The 7,938-nt window shown below is 33.0% G+C and overlaps 1 long non-coding RNA gene across 2 annotated transcripts; it reads left to right on the top strand.

Moving 5' to 3' along the window:
- LOC137431205 (uncharacterized) lies at positions 1–4,984 on the top strand. Of its 2 annotated transcripts, none has more exons than XR_010985213.2 (4): positions 1–326; positions 748–827; positions 1,532–1,673; positions 4,409–4,984. It is a non-coding gene; the product is annotated as an uncharacterized LOC137431205 (long non-coding RNA). The 2 variants fall into 2 exon arrangements; XR_010985214.2 differs by having other exon boundaries at positions 295–347.
- Positions 4,985–7,938: the final 2,954 nt, after the last annotated feature.

Raw genomic sequence — 7,938 nt, 5'->3', positions numbered from 1 at the left:
AGAGAAAGGGGGAAATTGGGATGAAACAGAAAAGGCACAAATCAACCACCAACTAACAAATGAAAAGATGTGAGGAGGAGGGAGTGGCGGTACGAGGGGAAATCACAATAACCTGGAAAAGGGCGCACTTGGGGATGGTCAACAATATTATATTGGGGTCAATGACCCCAGACACATCACCTAAAACCACATCACACATGACCCCAGAAACCCCCTCCACCCCCACCTCCCTTCCAATCTACAAAGATAAGGAATGGATATAAAAGTGAACAAGACTCTCTCAAACCCTGTACCTTTTGCAAATCTCCTGTCTACTCCACTGGAAGGTGTTCAGATTAAGGCCTAAAGTAGTATTGCTTTATACTTGCTTAGATATATGCAACTTTTATTTGCCTTTTCTATTGTTCTATCTTCAATTGTCCTCATCTTTCTTATTGTTTTTCTCCCAATGTACCTTTTTTGTTAAAGTTAGATCACTTTAACAAAATGTGACTCAGTTGATCAACTTGTCTTTATTTGCACATGCGTATACAACTGTGAGTGTGATTTTTCTTTCTGGAATATTTTAATATCAACAGTCCACAGTTATTCCCATATACGGCATTCCGACAACTCACTTCGTTGTGGATTACGATCCATGTGAATGGTGATGTTGTCATGATGCGTAATTGTGATTTAAAAAAAAAAAAATAATATGATGAATTTTCAATAATAATTAACAATATGATGAATTTTTGTGATTTTCAGCTGGTGACCTTATCCTGCAAAGATGAGAACCACAGTTTTGTTGTTAGGCCTGGCCACTGTGTTTTGCGCTTTCCTGATTGGTAAGTTCACGCTATCACTTGAAGCAGTATTTTCAATAACATCACGAGAAGACGGTTCAACCATTAATTCACCATGTGTTATCTTGATTATTGTATTTGAAATTCTGCAGTTTTTATCCATTGCCCTCAGCTATTACTAACTTTTGCTCAAAGTTGCAGCACAATAACACATTGCATTGCAAGAAAATATATCATGTAATCTGAGATTTAAGAGTTGAATCCTGACAGCAGCCATTAAACATGTGCAGTGAGTTACATTTAGATTCACTCAACAACACTTGTACAGCTAATTTTAACTGCGTATTTAGAAAAGATGAACTAATTCTGCATTTACAATATTTTTGTGTAATACTATTCTGCATGTGTAATAACAATAATTACAAATTTTAACCATAGACAAAAGGTTCACATTGATTTCCACAGTAAAAAAAAAGTTGCTTCATACTTTTGTAGCCACTGGATTTTATGCGTTAACATATTCTTTCACAATTCCTTACAATGGCAGGTGGTATACCAATGTCATGAGTATTGCAAACCTTCTACTTCACGAAGCACTAAAAAAAGAAATATAGGTAATTATTACTGTTGAAAAATCATCAGTTTCCTGTCTCTTCGATCCAAGGTGTGTGTGTGTGTGTGTGTGTGTGTGTGTGTGTGTGTGTGTGTGTGTGTGTGTGTGTGTGTGTGTGTGTGTTTACCTCCAGTATCAGAGGCGAAGCCTTCAGGTGAAAAGAGCGATGACGAGTTTATTCCAGAGCACGTGAAAGTCGCGCTGACAAAAGCTGTCGAGAAAATTCAAGTAATCCTGGAGCAAATTCGTGCCTCCAACATGGGAAAACTTACAAGGTAAATATTATCTTGAATTCTCTGCTGATTTATTCTTTAATTATAATAATAATAATAATAATATTCTTTAATTCTGTGCTGATTTATTCTTGAATAATAATAATATCTTGAATTCTCTGCTGATTTATTCTTGAATAATAATAATATCTTGAATTCTTTCCTGATTTATTTTTGAAAAATAATAAAAAATAATATTCTTGAAATCTCTACTGATTTATTCTTGAATAATAATAATATCTTGAATTATTTGCTGATTTATTCTTGAATAATAATAATAATATCTTGAATTCTCTGCTGATTTATTTTTGAAAAATAATAAAAATAATATTCTTGAATTCACTGCTGATTTATTCTTGAATAAAAATAATAATATTCTTGAATTCTCTGCTGATTTATTCTTGAATAATAATAATATTCTTGAATTCTCTGCTGATTTATTCTTGAATAAAAATAATAATATTCTTGAATTCTCTGCTGATTTATTCTTGAATTATAATAATATTCTTGAATTCTCTGCTGATTTATTCTTGAATAAAAATAATAATATTCTTGAATTCACTGCTGATTTATTCTTGAATAAAAATAATAATATTCTTGAATTCTCTGCTGATTTATTCTTGAATAATAATAATATTCTTCAATTCTCTGCTTATTTATTCTTGAATAATAATAATAATATTCTTCAATTCTCTGCGGATTTATTATTGAATAATTATATAATATTCTTGAATTCTCTGCTCGTTCAGTCTTGAATAATAATAATATTCTTCAATTCTCTGCTGATTCATTATTGAATAATAATAATATTCTTCAATTCTCTGCTGATTTATTCTTGAATGATCATAATAATATTCTTGAATGACCTGATTTATTCTTGAAAAATAATAATAATATCTTGAATTCTTTGCTGATTTATTCGTGAATAATAATAATATGTTGAATTCTCTGCTGATTTATTTTTGAAAATTAATAAAAAATAATATTCTTGAATTCACTTCTGATTTATTCTTGAATAAAAATAATAATATTCTTGAATTCTCTGCTGATGTATTCTTGAATAATAATAATATTCTTCAATTATCTGCTAATTTATTCTTGAATAATTATAATAATATTCTTGAATTCTCTGCTGATTAATTCTTGAATAAAAATAATAATATTCTTGAATTCTCTGCAGATTTATTCTTGAATAATAATAATAATATTCTTGAATTCTCTGCTGATTTATTCTTGAATAATAATAATATTCTTCAATTCTCTGCTGATTTATTCTTGAATAATCATAATTATATTCTCGCATTATCTGATTTATTCTTGAAAAGGAATAATAATATTATTGAATTCTCTGCTGATTTATTATTGAAAAATAATAATAATATTATTGATTTCTCTGCTGATTTATTCTTGAAAAATAATAATAATATTATTGAATTCTCTGCTGATTTATTCTTGAAAAAAAATAATAATATTATTGAATTCTCTGTTGATTTATTATTGAATAATAATAATATTCTTCAATTCTCTGCTGATTTATTCTTGAATAATAATAATAATATTCTTCAATTCTCTGCTGATATATTCTTGAATAATAATAATAATAATATTCTTGAATTCTCTGCTGATTTATTCTTGAATAATAATAATAATATTCTTCAATTCTCTGCTGATTTATTCTTGAATAATAATAATAATAATATTCTTCAATTCTCTGCTGATTTATTCTTGAATAATTATAATATTCTTGAATTCTCTGCTGATATATTCATGAATAATAATAATATTCTTGAATTCCCTTTCTTAGACTGCTGTTGTTAAATGGTTTTCCAACCCTGTGGGGTGATTATACATTGCTTATTTTGGGTTGTGGTCTCCAACAATTTGAGGTTTCCCTTTTTTCATGACTCTCATGTTTCTTCCGGGCTGAAAGGATGGTCTAGACTCTAGAGGTATGCAAATTCACCCCGAAGATTGAATCTCAATATCCAGTGTTTCCTAGGCAGGGTGATTCATCAATGTTTGTGCAGTCCACCAGATGGACGCTAAACTGATGTGGAAAGTTGTTGGATGTTAACAAAATATCCCACAGTGTCCTTTGCGAGGACTAGGCGAGCTATATCTCACCGGCACCATAAACAAATTACAAATTCCTGCCATATACCTGCTGCTGGGAAGGCAACAACAAACCACCAAGTGTCATCCTTGCCAATAAACTCATTCGGCAGTACCGACACTCTGTACCGAAGGAGAATGGTACATCAGAATCAGAATGCTACTTCATTATTTTTGTCTATTATTACATTTTTTTGCTCTTTTTAGACATGACTGTCCTCATGAAAGGTTAACAGGTAAACCTAAAAAGAAGACAAATTCTGGGTCACACATTACAAACAGAAATATTCTCAAAGTTCCTTTTTAAAAATCATTATGTGAAGAAGGTCGCCCCAAAATGTAGAATTACAAAGGAAGGAATGGCTTTCAGTCAAATGGCAATAGCAAAGAGGGCAGGAGTGATTATCATGAACAATAAAAATAACTTTAAAACGGAAGGATATGATAAGAGATTCTTGTCAAAAGGAATTGCTCTTGCACTGGGGCCGATAATCATGCAGATTCTGATGCTCTAATTAAATGCTCAAGATTACAACACAAGAATTTATTTGGTTTTTTATTGTTGTTTTTCTTTTACTAATCATTGCCATGCTTTGCTTACACGTTTTTGTTTTTCGTTTGTTTAGGGACTTGATTGCTGAGACCATAAGGGTTATGAAACCACACGTGGATGATTTGAAGGAAAAAATTTCCCAGCGACTTGATGCATACATTGCAACAGAATAAAGAAAAACAGGCGACAAGTCCATTCCCCACTTCCCTTTACTTTGCTATCTTGTCTTCAACAACAATTTATTCACAGCACAAGGGTAAAAGCATGAGAATTTGACCAATCGTTCACTCTGAACACCAGAATTGCCAATTACAATGATCGTTACCTTACTAATAAGACAGAAACACCATGGTAATGGAAAGGCATTGATTTTCACACCTCAGGAAATGAGTAAAAGGTGCTGATCATACACGACTACAATTTTCTCCCTTACACCCCTACTCTTCCCACCAACATTCCAGACAAAGATATGCATATCTTCAGACAAGCAAAACAATATTAAAGTGTCATCCCAGCAGTCAATGAAAAATACACACGAGTAATTACTCATTTTCAATCAATGCAAAATGGAGACTTTCTGACAACCTTGATCAAACTCCGATAAATGTAATATTTTGGAGACTGGAATAAACCTGTTTTGACCCATTGCTATCTTTTGTTTGTTTCCCTCATTATTGGACATGTTGGGCATTTAAAAAACTTAAGTGCATCTGCATTTTGAAATAATAATAACTGCTTCTGTTTGCCCTCACCCCCTTTTCTCTGATATAAGACTTGCGGATCGAGAAAATTCCAGGCAAAAAAAGCAAACCGCATTAATCAATCTGCAATGCATTTTCCTTTTTTGTATACAGAATCGAGGCTCGTGAAAGAGCTAACACATTGAACATGAAAACATGCGCAGACACATAAAACAAACAATGAAGGGAGCGGGAGACAAGAGGGGGAGAGAGGGAAGCACACAAGTACAACAGTAGAGAACAAGGACGTCGGTCGATCTGTGGACAGATGATTGGTCATGGACTGGATGATTGGTAGGTCGGAACTCATCTGAATGTCCCCATCTCCGACCTTGTGGGAGAGCCGGTGAACAATAATGTGATTTGATTAAAAATAATAATAATAAGAGTTTCTTACAAGGAACTTCAATAAAGGATGCCACTCGACCCATTAAACCTCCGCTAGCCCAGCGGCATAGTAAAAAATACGAAACCAATTGTTCAAATTGTTCTAAAAGCACCAAAATTGGCACACATGTAGATTAATACATTCTGAACAATTTTTGGATATGGAGGCATTCAAGATTCCAACAGACAATCCAACTGCACTGAGGCGCTGGATGGTTGCCGGACCAGAGGTTGACTGGGACTGGGCTTTTGGTCGACTATATAACTACAATCTGACCATACTGTAAACTCCCCGTACTCTGTGTATTATTTTGACTACCATTCCATTGCAATTTTGCCAGCAATTTGAGGGCCATTTTTGAGAAGATTCATCTAAATATCTGTTAAACACTTATTGATGTTAATTCTGATGTAAAAAAAAGGAATTTTGGCCCATCTAGCACCATACTAACGACACATAATGAAGTCTATGTAATGACGCTAATGGTAAATGGCGGCCATTTTGAACAATGGCCGCCATATCTTCCACAGGGCTAATCTTGAATGCCTCCATATCCAAAAATGTTTAGAATATATTAATCTACATGTGTGCCAATTTTGGTGCTTTTAGAACAATTTGAACAATTGGTCTGCTATGCCGCAGGACTACGCTAGAATTGGCTAGTTAAGCTTGATTATCCTTGCTATATCCTTTTAAAATTGTTGAGAGTCAAGCAAGGAAGCAGCATGTATCATTTTTAAAGCCATCAGTATATGACTCAGGCCAGGGCTCGAACCACCAACATTCAAGACTCAGAGCGGACACTCTATCCATTAGGCCGAGTCTGGTATATAAATCTTAAGAATGCCCTTAGTTTTAAACTGAGAATAAAATACATGTCTGAAATCGATACGGATCGTAATAATAAACCACTAGACAGTATTGAATGTTCTATGCTGACTTGATTAACATTAGTCACGAAGAACCAATAAACTATTTTTGACATGTTGATAAATTGCTGACAATCATTTCAAAATTCCATCTTGTAACGTCTACAATTAAAGTTTTTGCAGTCATTTCCTTCATAGAGTGTGCCACATTTAAATGACCCATCAGGCTTATTTGTTAACAAATTTGTTTGAAATAACTTCTGCCCTGCTGATGAGTGAACCCAAATCTGTTATTTTCAAAGGGTGAAAAAAAGTCAGCAGAGATGAAATGAGGAAGTTCTTTACAAATATGGCAGACTAAGTACCTAATCGAAAAGCTAAAAATGGGATTAACTTGAAAAAAAGAAATTTGTATTTGGAGGAAACTGACTGAATTAGAGATATTGTACTCTCGTAAAAATGAAGAGATGAAGGGAGATATATATATATATATTTATATATATATATATATATATATAGAGAGAGAGAGAGAAAGAGAGAGAGAGAGAGAGAGAGAGAGAGAGAGAGAGAGAGAGAGAGAGAGAGAGAGAGAGAGAGAGAGAGAGAGAGCTCTCTCAACAAATTCCAGTGTTGTTTGCATAAGCGCAGACACTAATACGTTTATTGAGTAGATAAGTATGGTGGAATTTTCGACCTTCCCACTGTACGTGTTTTACCACAATGAACAATTCTTGAACATGAATTTCATTGAACATAAATGTAATTTAACAATAAATTTAAGAACAATAATAAATTTAACAATAAATTTAAGAACAATTAATTTAATTATTGAACATAAATGAATTTTACCACAATGAACAATTTTACCACAATTGTTGCCGATGCTAGACCGATCTGTACAAACGTTATGTTGAGAATATACACAGGCTGTTTCAAAAGTTAGTTTACTGAGAATTCTGTTCTCCTATTCATTTAATAAATAAATAATAATAATAATAATAATGAAAAATGAAAAACCAATATATTTAGAATCGTCTTAGTTGCAAATCCAAATTGTACACAAACTGTTTAAATTTTTACGAAACCATTTTAATCTTACATCACGACTTTACAGAAGGTGCTCGAATTGGCCACCTTTGCTCTCCATACATTTTCACACCTTTTGATAACATTATGAAATCAATTAAGGCAGACATCCATGCAAAGTTCAATTTTGTTGCGAAAAACATCAAGCGATGTTTCATGTTCCATCAAATATCTCATTAAGCTTGTGTATTGCTCGTCTTAATGGAAAAGTAACACTTGGAAACTTATTCTCAAATGCTGTAGAAATCTCTCGAATTCTTTCGTTTTCCACCACAACTACAAAATAGAAATTCTTTCCTCCTTAGTAAGATTCCGCTTCATCTCTAGAGTAGCACTGTGCTCACCTACAACAAAAAATAACTTTCTCTCCAACCACCCCCCCCCCCCACCCCCCCCCAAAAAAACCTCAAGAGTTGGGTAAAGTAACTCAATACAAGAACATAATTCTCGGTAAATGAACTTTTACAATAGCCTAGATCTACAGTCGTCGCCAAAAATATTGGCACACTTGCACTTTTTT

Source organism: Myxine glutinosa, chromosome 1 (genome assembly GCF_964187855.1).
Source record: "Myxine glutinosa chromosome 1, kmMyxGlut1.1, whole genome shotgun sequence".
NCBI lineage: Eukaryota > Metazoa > Chordata > Myxini > Myxiniformes > Myxinidae > Myxine > Myxine glutinosa.
Note: the sequence above shows the minus strand (reverse complement) of the source record. Positions and strands in the feature narration are given on the sequence as shown.